The following is a 12274-nucleotide window of genomic DNA, read 5'->3' as shown; positions in this document are numbered from 1 at the left end:
AAGGACTATTACGCATCTTTGCAACCCAAACCTGGGTAAAATCCCCTTGTGCTGACTCCTAGACCTGCTCTTCATGCAGCTACTCTCCCCACCGAATGTAGAAGGGATTCTTGTGATCCCATAGGTGCTCATTTCCCCAACATTCGCCTAAGCACTACGAAAATAAGTCTGGGGGTGTAAGCGGTGGAAGGGAGTGCCGCACACGGCTAAGATGATGTTCTGGTGTGCTAGGAGCCCTCTCCCTCATATATATAGGTGGGGCCGGAGGGAGCAGCCAGGAGGGCGCCCAAAGTAGGTTGAATCCTACTTGGGGTCTCCTCCCAAGTGGTGCCCCCCTGCCATGTATGGGTGCGGGGAAAGGCAGGGGAGGGAGGCGCCCCCTTTTCCTTTCTCCCATGAGAAGGGAAAGGAAGGAGGGGCTAGCCCTCCCCCTTTCCTTCCCTAGGGCTGGCCGGCCAGGGAGAGGGGCGCCCCTGTGGGCTGGTCTGTCCCCTTATCTGCCCATTAAGCCCATACACTAACCGGGGGGGGGGGGGTGTCTGGAACCCCTTCCGGTGACCCGATGACTACCCGATGCATCCCGAAACTCTTCTGGTGTCCGAATACCATCGTTCTATATATTAATATTTACGTCTCAACCATTTAGAGACTTCTCATCATGTCCGTGATCTCATCCAGGACTCCGAACAACATTCGATCACCAAATCATATAACTCATATAACACTATATCATGAACGAACGTTAAGCGTGCAGACCCTGTGGGTTCGAGAACTATGTAGACATGACTGAGACACCTCTCCGGTCAGTAACCAATAGCGGAACCTGGATGCCCATATTGGCTCCTACATATTCTACAAAGATCTTTATCGGTCGAACCGTTAGGACAACATACGTAATTCCATTTGTCCATCGGTATGTTACTTGCCCGAGATCCGATCATCAGTATATCTATACCTAGTTCTATCTCGTTACCGTCAAGTCTCTTTACTCATTCCGTAATACATCATCTCGTAACTAACGCATTAGTCATTTGCTTGCAAGGCTTCTTATGATGTGTATTACCGAGAGGGCACAGAGGTACCTCTCCGATACTCAGAGTGACAAATCCTAATCTTGATCTATGCCAACTCAAAAAACACCTTTGAAGATACCTGTAGAGCACCTTTATGATCACCCAGTTATGTTATGACGTTTGATAGCACACAAGATATTCCTTTGGTATTCGGGAGTTGCATAATCTCATAGTCGAAGGAATATGTATTTGATATGAAGAAAGCAATAGCAATAAACTGAACGATCATTATGCTAAGATAACGGATGGGTATTTTCCATCACATCATTCTCCTAATGATGTGATCCCGTTATCAAATGACAACACATGTCCATGGTTAGGAAACCTTAACCATCTTTGATCAACGAGCTAGTCTAGTAGAGGCTTACTAGGGACACGGTATTTGTTTATTCATTCACACATGTATGTAAGTTTCCGATCAATACAATTATAGCATGAATAATAAACCTTTATCATGAATAAGGAAATATAAAATAACAACTTTATTATTGCCTCTAGGGCATATTTCCTTCATAGATTGGTAGGAAAATACCATCGCATGTCCCCGATAGCCACTCATAAGGAAGACAATCAATAAATAAATCATGCTCCGACTTCATCACATAACAGTTCAGCATACATGCATGCTATGGGAATCAAAAACTTTAACACAAGTATTTCTACCAATCCACAATTACTCACTAGCATGACTCTAATATCACCATCTTCATATCTCAAAACAATCATAAGGAATCAAACTTCTCATAGTACTCAATGCTATTTATATGAAAGTTTTTATTATATCCCTCTTGGATGCCCGTCATATTAGGACTAAATTCATAACCTAAGCAAATTACCATGTTGTTTATAGACTCTCAAAATAATATAAGTGAAGCATGAGAGTTCAACAATTTCTATAGAATGAAGCCACCGTCGTGCTCTAAAAAGATATAAGTGAAGCACATAGATTATTCTACTAAATCATGATTCATGTGTGTCCCTCTCAAAAGGTGTGTACAGCAAGGATGATCGTGGAAAACTAAAAAGCAATTACTCATATCATATAATACGCTCCAAGCAAAACACATATCTTGTGGTGAATAAAAATATAGCCTCAAGTAAATTTATCGATGGAAAGAAGATGAAAGAGGGGATGCCATCTGGGGCATCCCCAAGCTTAGATGCTTGGTTGTCCTTGAATATTACCTTGGGGTGCCTTGGGCATCCCAATCTTAGGCTCTTGCAACTCCTTATTCCATAGTCCATCAAATCTCGACCCAAAACTTGAAAACTTCACAACACAAAACTCAACAGAAAACTCATGAGACCCGTTAGTATAAGAAAATAAATCACCACGGTTTGGTACTGTTGTGGACTCATTCATTATTTATATCGGTGTTATATCTACTGTATTCCAACTTTTCCATGCTTCATACCCCCCGATACTACCCATAGATTCATCAAAATAAGCAAACAACACACAGAAAACAGAATTTGTCAAAAACAGAACAGTCTATAGCAATCTGGAGACTTCGTATACTTATGTAACCCTAAAAATTCTGAAACATTAGGATAACTTGGGTAATTTGTATATCAATCTGGTGTAAAAAATTTAAATCAAAAGCACGTTTCTGTGATTTTTTTAAAATTATTTTACTAAGCGCAAATTTTTTCTGTTTTTCATCAAGATCAAAACAACTATCATCGTAAGCCATCCCAAAGGTCTTACTTGGCTCAAACACTAACTAAAACACCAAAACACAATTGCTAGAGAAGAAATAATGTGTATTTATTTAAAAAAATAACCAAAAACAAAAAACACAAAAATAAAATTGGGTTGCCTCCCAACAAGCGCTATTGTTTAACGCCCCTAGCTAGGCATAAAACATAGATTTAGGTATTGTCATCTTTGGTATGCAATTCATAAGTAGCTCTCATAATAGATTCATATGGAAACTTAATTTTTTTCTTAGAAAGTGTTCCATGAACTTCCTTAATGGAAATTGAAATATAATGTTTCCTTCTTTCATATCAATAATTGCACCAATTGTTCTAAGGAAAGGTCTATCAAGAATAATAGGACATGTAGGATTGCAATTTATATCAAGAACAATTAAATCTACGAGCACATAATTCCTATTTGCAACAATAAGAACATCATTAATCCTTCCCATAGGTTTCTTAATAGTGGACTCCTCTAGATGCAAATTCAAAGAACACTCATCAAAAATCAAGGAAACCTAACACATCACATAAAGTTTTTGAAATCATTGAAACACTAGCATCCAAATCACACAAAGCAAAGCAATCATCATCTTTAATCTTAATCTTAATAGTAGGTTCCCACTCATCATAAAGCTTTCTAGGGATACAAACTTCCAACTCAAGTTTTTCTTCAAAAGATTTGATCATAGCATCAATGATATGTTTAGTAAAAGCTTTATTTTGATTATAAGCATGAGGAGAATTCAACATTGATTGTAACAAGAAAATAAAATCTATCAAAGAACAATTATCATAATTAAAGTCCTTGAAATCCAAAAGAGTGGGTTCATCACTACTTAAAGTTTTGACCTCTTCAATCCCACTCTTATCAATTTTTGCATTAAGATCTTTACTCTGAATCATTGGGAGGCCTTCTAGCTAAATCTATAATACCTAAATAGTTGATCCCCACTATCTTATTTCTCTTCACATGCAACCTATCCACCTCATCAGCCTATCCACCTCATCAACCTATCCACCTCAGCTATTCGGCCATGTCATCGGCTCTCTACAAAGTGTCTATTCGATTTTTGTCCCGTGGTTTGTTTTTCTGCCCGTTCAGTTTTCTGTTGCTAGCAAACTGGCAGCCCATTAGTCCAGCGTACATGGCAGCCCATTTGTTTCCAGTCATTTTGTTTTCTCCCGAAGAAAGTATACTTTCCCCCCTCAAATCTGCCTCGTTGGATCAAATCCCCCTGACCTCCAAAACCGGATAAATCACCCCCTGAACTTTGTAAAACCGGATAAAATTCATTGAGCGGTTTTGGAAAGAATTGAAGGTGGTTTTCTTATTAAGGATGCTGAATGGGCTGGTAATAATTGTTAGATTGATCTCTCCTCCAATGGGCCCAACGGCTCATTGGGCCCTTGACCCACGCCCTGATCGGGGGCGTCCAGCCCAAGCAAGGCTGGTGGGCCCATGTCGCGCAGTGCTATAAAGAGGAGGTGGGGACCAGGGCACAGGGTACGAGGTTCGTCACCGCCACTGTTTCCCCACTCCTAACCCTAATCCGATCCAGAGGGCGGCACTGAAGCGATGGGAAGCGCCACCAGCCACTCCACCACTGCCACTCGTGCACTTCTACATCGACCGTCGCTGCCCGTGCGCAGACCTCCAACGACGAACCAGCAATGGCCGGAACGCTAAGGTAAACACCCGAATACAGATTATATTCCACTGATCTACTCCTAGTTGATCCAGTAAGTCTATCAATAATCACTAACTAGGCAAGTAATGATGTTGACGTGGCAGTGAAAGATTCGCCATGAAATCCGGTCCTTGAGCAATCCATCAAGCTCCACCTCGTCGTACAGGTTCAGATCAATGCTGCAAGTCCCATGGTGATCTCGCCGATGTAGACGTCGCCGATATCGTCACTCCTGCCGCTGTCTTGCTGCACCTTGTCGCCGACAGCCTCCTTGTAAATCTTCTCGCGCATGGCAGCAGCGGCAGAGGTCGCACACTGCCGGGAGGAACTCGTACGACACCCACCCCGGTCGTGCTTCAGGCCGCTACTTGCATCTTTCCGCCTTCCCTTCTTTCCACTCCTCGAGCCTATGAGGTAAGCTAGCCGGGATTCTCTGACCAATCTGAGCACTGTCGTTCTATTAATCCGGTCTTTGCTTCCCTGTCAATTTTGTTGTTCATGTGAGGCGTCTAGGATTCACGTAATTTTCGTCATGCGATTTTGATCCCAACTAAGTCCAAGTGCTATTACTTGCAGAGCCCACTTGTTCACTGTGTAATCATCCTCGTTCCTTCCCGCCCGGCATCGTACGAGTTGCCAGGAAAGCAAAACTCGCCCGAGCACGACCGGCTTAGCGGAGGGGCCGGCCAGGGGAGGGCGCGCGCATTTGCGAAGCTGCGGGGTTGCGGCCAAGGGCGGTTGCAGGCTAGGCGCGCGGTGTGGCTGGGCGGGCGCGTGCACGGCCGTTCTCGGCCATGGCCATGCCGGCCGAGCTCGAGCTCGAGCTCGAGCGGGGCGACGCCTACGAGTGAGGGAATCGGACAGGGAAGAAGGTAAGAGGGGCGCACGGGAGCTCGTAGGCGAAGTCAGGGCGGTCGGGGAAGCAACGGTGGTTAGGAATTTGACGCCGGCGGCCGGCGAACAGAGGCAAAAAGGAAGGTCAAGAAAATGGGGAAATTTAACCCCAAACCGTTCCTTGCCGCTGCCCAGTCAGCATCATTAACAGCCCAGTCGGTATCATTGGTAAGAAAACCACCTTCAATTCCTTTCAAAATCGCTCAGGGGTTACATTTATCTGGTTTTGCAAAGTCCAGGGGGTGATTGATCCGGTTTTAGAGTTCAGGGGGAATTCGATCCATCAGGCCTCGTTTGGCGCGAGTGGATGGGAGGGGTTTCGAGAGGATTTTCCTCGCGTGGACCAGAAACCCCCAAAAAACCCGTCGGCCCATTTGGTACAGGGGGTTTGCATGGGCCGATCCTCTCTAATCCCCTTCGATCCTCCCGAACCCACGAGACTCATAACCCTCGTCGAAGGACTCAGGGAATCTCTCGTCCCAGCGCACGCCGCCAGCCTCCTCCACGCCACTGAGAGGAGCCCCGCTGCCGGATCTTCAACGCCGCCGCCACGGAGGGGAGGAGCCCCGCCGGTGAGAGGAGGAGCGCCGACGCCGCCGCCCGAGTCTGCCCGACGCCCCGACGCCTCAACGCCTCAACGCCGGTGTCACTCCTCCAGCATACTGGCCTTCTCCCCGGTGGTAAGTCATCGCCGCCCCGCCCCTCCCCTCCTCCCCCTTCCTCTCCCCGCCGCCATGGCTGCCACATCCCGCACGTCCTCCGTCCGCCTCGTCATCACCGGCAAGCTCGCCAAGAACGCCGTCTCCTACCCCTAACTCCACATGGACCCTAACCCTATCCGGCGAGATTGCCGTGATTTTCTGATGGTGATGGTGATTGCTCGTCGTACTGTAGGATTTGTTGAACATCTCGTGTTAATGGCCAAATTACTCTTTCTGAACCTGCCAATGTTGGCCTGTAAGCTACCATGTAAACAAGTAAATCAGTTTGCTCTTAGTGTATAGCTAATGAGCAGATAATGAGTTAAATTGTTTCCACTATCCTCTCAAGAGCTTTTGCAGATAGTGACTTGTTAAGATCTTGCAGGGAATTGCCTGTACTGTACAGTGTGTCTACGATGTCACTATCTATCACAACTGTTTCTTGCTTTGCTCCTTGTCAAGGAGAGCACAACCATTTCTAATTCTAGTGGATATGGTCATGTATATCGCTCAATATATATATGCTCTGCACTTTTTCTGGGGAACTAACTACTGACTCGCTTAATCTGACTTGACAATGTGATCATTAGTCGGCAACTTGGTATGTACAGGGTTTGCTGGAAGCGGATACTTGTACTTGATAACCAGCTGTCAGTGTTATGAATGTTCGACATATGCTTTCTCATTTGCTCGCTTTTGTAATATAGTCATATGATTAGAACATAAAATCCTCCCTTGTGATTTTGTGTTTACATAAATTGTATTCATGCTTGATATATATACCATTACCAAATTTTGGTGTTTATTGGTTTTTGAAATTGAATTCTGAAGCATGTCCGTTACTTGATTTGTCCTAATAGACTGATGCTTTTTTCTTGCAACACGCAACTCCCATGCATCTTACATTGTATTAGAACTACCCTGATTACATATGCAATTTGTATAATATATTTGGATGGATGCCAACCTGATTTTCAGTATAATTTGGTCATGAAATTTTTGGATGGATGTTCTCATATGAGATTTCTATGATGAGTAGTCGGATCACTCCTACATATTTGTGTGACATAGTACAACAATGTACAGGATACAATCAAAATGAACATGCTCTCACAGGAACATGCATGCCGCAGTGTACAGGATAGGATGGCCTTGTGCTATCTTCTCCCTGTGTTCTCAACTTAGATATGTTCTTATTTTGATAGAATCCTACCGCTTGGATATCTTCTTATTTTAAGAGTAAATTTATTCCAGGGCCAAAGACTTGTCCATGTTCAATTTAGTATTCTACTGAACTAGTTTTGCCGTGACAATTGTGGCTGGCTGATGTATCTCTGCTGCTGACTCTGCTTATCTGCAAGTAGTAGTAGTTTCTGTGGTACTACTATATCTATATCAGTGACGATCTTACCAACACTGGCTTTTCTATTCATCTAAACTGAATACTGCCGTATCTTTTTAGAAAGTAATGTAAATGTTGTGTTCCAGTGCAATGACAACAAACTTGAGAGGCACTACAATTTGTTTTCAGCAGTTCCTCAGGCCAACAGTAATGTACAACAATGAAAAATGAGCCCATTCGAGGGAGATGTCATATTTTTTCTGTGTCACCTACAGATTGTGATGATTCGTTATAAAAAAATTGCTAGGTTATTATCTTCCAGTCTGTCTTTCATATACTCATACACACATCTATACATGGTTGATGTGCTCAAGTTATTTGTCAACATTCAGAATTATTTATCATAAGATTTAGATTATCTCACTTCATTTCTGTCATTCATTTATTATCTAGCTAGCTAGCATTTCCATTGAACTGAATCTATGTAATGGACCTTGCTAACTTATTCTCCCTCCATGGACCTTGCAGCCTCTTCCACGCTCAACCACCATCAGCCTCCTTAACCCCGACCGAAGAGCTGGCCTTTTCCCCGGTAATATGTAACTTTTGGTTAATTCTCCGCGAGTGTTGGTGGAACAATGCAGTAGGGATGTTTGTTTCTATAGTATATATGAATGATTGTGTGTCATCTTACATGCTGCTGGTATGTCTTATTTTGACAGAGGCCTGCTGCTTGGATTCTTGTTGGGGTGGACGAGTTGCGTCCATCTTGGGATCCAGTTGTCACGCCTAAATTCGGTAATATACACCAACTTTTTGGCCTCTTGACCTTATTTCTATCATGTCTTAACCGAAGTACTATATCCTACTTGATGGCTCTTGTAGTCTTACTATGTGTGTATGTCTTATTAATAATTTGCTTCAAGTCAAGTAAACCATTAAAATGTAGTTCTTATTTGTTGCTTCCTGATTCTAGTTTTAGTGCTGAGATGAACTCCAAGATTATCGATCGAATTAGGAAGAGGAGAAGCGAGGATGATGAAGATATGATGTCCTTTATTCTGTCCGTATTGCATCGAATGCGTAGTAGAGGGCCAATCGAGAGAACTCAGCGTCATAGCTCCATCTTATATGGCAAGAAGCGGGTTGATGATATCCTTACAGGCCATGTGAAGAATTGCCTAGTAGCTTATAGGATGGAGCCACGTATCTTTCGGGCTTTGGCATCTTACCTTAGAAGAGAAAATCTGATATCGGATAAAAGAATTAAGGTGGAGGAGAAGTTAGCCTTTTTCTTGTACATTTTGTCTTTGCAAAACTTGATGACTTGTATTCCATTCTTTTGTAATCAATCTTATTTTTGAGCAGTCTAAGTTTGATAAATCATTTCTTTTATATATACAGTCGTGGCCAGAAATTGCTAAGTTCCAGAATAAGCCCTTTCCCCTCTACGATAAGCTTGGTGATCTGTATGATGGTGAGTTACTGAGTTGAATGGATTTTCATTTCCTCTCTTTTTGTTGTCCTTTATAATGAATTTTCATTTCATTGCTGTGTGGCCTTTAATGATAACTTGGGTGTTTGTGCAGGGCATATAGCAGAAGGTAACTTCAATTTCACATCAACTGAGGTTACAGAAGTGAGTGATGGTGATCTCGAAGTTGAAAGAGAGAAGACTGCCTTCTCTTTTGACCTGAATCAATACGGTGATGATTTACACATGTATGATGATCCAAGAGATGCCGCCCCAAGTGATGGTCCAAGTATGCTGCCCCAAGTGATGGTTCAAGTGATGCTGCCCCAAGTGATGGTCCAAGAGGTGCTGCCCCAAGTGATGGTTCAAGAGATGCTACACAAAGAGGTGGTGCTGCTACTTCAAGCAACAAGCATGTGAAGGAATCAAAGAAGGGTAAGAAGCGTGATGATCCTATGGTGGAAGTGATGGCACAATATGTGGAGATCAAACGAAAGCAAGCGGAAGAGTCTGCTCTATTGGTCGGGGCAAAAAATGCCCAAGAATTCTCCATCAGCAAGTGCATTGCTGTTTTGCACAAGATGGAAAGCATCCGCCGCGATGAACGAGCCACTGCCTACAAAGTGTTCAAAAGTGTTGAGAACCGTGAGATCTTTCTTAATTCTGCCGCCGAAGATGAAGAGAGTGCTGCAGTGTTTCTTCGGAGCGAAATGGCAGAGTTGACTCAACGTACTTAAGGTAAGGTACCTTACTCCATTTCTCTTGTGACATTTTGCCCCACTTCATGAAAACTAAGATTGTTGTTCTTGCTCCTGTGAACATCTATCTAGTTGATAATATAATATCTCATGAACCTAGTGTCACTATCATTTAGCACTCCCTCATTTTGTTGTAGTACGGCTAACAAATCAAATCAAATCTGCCAAGGTTTTTGGTGGTGCCGAGTTATTACATATGACAGAATCTGTCTAGTCTACATGTTTGAATCTGTCTAGAAAACTCTGGCAATTCTGTCTAAACTTATTTGTGCTCTGAAGCTCCTGGCAAAAAACTCGCACTATAGTTCATCTCATGGTTGTGTGCCTTGAGGCGAACCTGCACATACACACAACCCCATTTGCAGTATTTATAACAACTCAACTTTGTCTCTCCTGAACTCCTATATTTATTTTAAATTTGGGACTACTTCGTTCCACCCCTATATATAATACATAGGCATCAGGCGGTTTGCTGTTGGCGAAGTGTGGCGATGTTTTCATGTATTTGTATGGGTGTTGTGGCTTACATAGTTGCAGTGGTTTTTTCATATTGTAGCTCACTCTGCTGCATCTGCTCAAGATTATCTGCTGGCTGTTGCTTTATTTTGTTTTCTAAACATATGTATGACCTGCTGTATAACTTGCGTGATCTGATTCTATGTTTCACACGTACGTATAGTCTGCAAGAAAGCTAGCTGACTCCTTTCTCCGTTTTCTTTTTGTGGGGAAGTAACTCCTTTTTTTCCTGAAACTGAACGGTAGCTAAACTGGGAAGTTGGAATGTTTGGGTTTTATGTTTAACTGAACGATAGCTAACTTCGGAAGTTTGAATGCTTGACTTGAGTATGCCTTTTTTAAGAGAGTGCTTGGGTATGTGAACTGCAATGATGAGATTAGTGGCATGACGATGCTTGTCCATCCTTGCTGCATCTGGGTGGCGGTGCTCGGAGCATGGATGTCGTTAGGCGTGGTGGCTTATTATTTTGTCATATAATGGACTTGTTCTTGAGCGTTGAAACCTCAACTCTTCATAAGTTATGGATGACGACCATTCTGTAGCTTAGAATACATAATTTTGCCAACAAACTTATTTCTTGTTTCTTGCTAGTAGTACAATGCTCCTACTACAAGTACAATACTCCTTGCTTGTTCTATTCCTGAAACTTGATGTACTACAGGCCTACTTATGTTCCAGAAGGCACTCTAATGTTCATCTAGCAAAACTTATAGTTATAAGTTATTCTGAAGGCACTCTAATATTCATCTCTTTTTGTTTCATCAGGTTCTCAAGCACCAAAAGAAGCAACAATAAACAAGCTGGAGGGATAACTTTCTCTCAGATTCTCAAAGATAGATGATCATGACACCAAAAGATGGATATATCTGTATGCGAAATTATAACTGATCTTGAGCTATTCCAGAAGTACTTGTGTTGCGTTATCTTTGCTGCAAAATTATGTTGGGGCTGTGATGAACTGTTGTTGCTGCGAAAGATCATGTTGTCATGATAAATTATGATTCCTGGGATTTGGGATTCAAAGTCATGTTGTTATGATAAATTATGATGTTGTGATGATATATTGATTTCGAGTCATGCAAAATTATGTTGCTGCTGGGAAAAACTACAGCTAAATTGTCCCCCTTGTAGCAACTTTTCTCATTTTTATTAGGTGGCCTTTACAATTCCGTAGCAAGGATACAAGGGAGTTAGTTACATTGTAAAGATTGAATTTTTAGATGTTCTATACCATATTATGTCAATTTGGCAAACCCTGCCTATCAAACAGAAATTTTAAACGAAGAGGATTGGGGATGGAGGGGTTTTGGGGATTCAAGGGGTTTTGAGGGGATTGGGTGGAAGGGAGGGATTCACCAAATCCTCCCAAATCCCCTCCTCCGAAATCCTCCCAAATCCCCTTGTGCCAAACGAGGCCTGAGGAAGAATTTGAGGGGGAAAAGTATACTTTCTTCTTTTCTCCCACTAGCGAACTGGCAATTAAAGTAGCCCACATCATAGATACTCACGAAATCCATGAGAAACGACTAGACGGGAACTGATCTAGGCGATCAAGAAAAAAAGGTGCCGTCTTCTCAGTAATTCACAGGAGGGGACGAGCTCGCTCGCTCCCGGAATCGAGAAGCGCACGTTTGCATGGGGATGCGGGATGTATCAGGTATTATGGGGTGTATAGCTAGCACAGACGCAAATTAAGTATTCCCTGCCATATAGGTAAAGAGCGGACCCACATGTAGAGCTTTCCGCCAGGTACGTGAGAGCCGCTGTGTCCTGTACCAGCCTGCTTGTTCGGTCAAAATGATATCCGTGACTGACGCCCGGCAGGTCGGTCGTCGATGGTGTCTCATCGCAATCATATTTTAAGGAGCCCCACATTTTTTAGATTTGCAGAAAAATCTTGCAACTTCCAAGGAAGCGACTATGGTAGAGATTTCCCCGAAAAAAGAAGAATAGAGATTTTTTCAGCTGGGCGACGAGCATGGCCGATTTGCTGTAGACCATATACCCTCGAGGATTCCGATAACTGGAGCTCCCAGCGCTGGCTTATATGCCATTCTACATCCGGAAACAAATGTACTTATGTGCCGATGGATAATTAGGCCTCCACCGCAAAAAAAAAAAAG

The 12274-nt window shown here is 43.0% G+C and overlaps 1 long non-coding RNA gene across 1 annotated transcript; it reads left to right on the top strand.

The window, feature by feature from the left end:
- Nucleotides 1-5766: 5766 nt before the first annotated feature.
- On the top strand, nt 5767-11229 carry LOC123159211 (uncharacterized). The gene is made up of 6 exons (XR_006479569.1): nt 5767-6039; nt 7931-7994; nt 8125-8200; nt 8807-8879; nt 8992-9614; nt 10917-11229. It is a non-coding gene; the product is annotated as an uncharacterized lncRNA (long non-coding RNA).
- The last annotated feature ends 1045 nt before the right edge of the window (nt 11230-12274 follow it).

Source organism: Triticum aestivum, chromosome 7B, assembly GCF_018294505.1.
Source record: "Triticum aestivum cultivar Chinese Spring chromosome 7B, IWGSC CS RefSeq v2.1, whole genome shotgun sequence".
Lineage (NCBI taxonomy): Eukaryota > Viridiplantae > Streptophyta > Magnoliopsida > Poales > Poaceae > Triticum > Triticum aestivum.
This window is presented reverse-complemented; position numbering and strand designations above follow the sequence as displayed.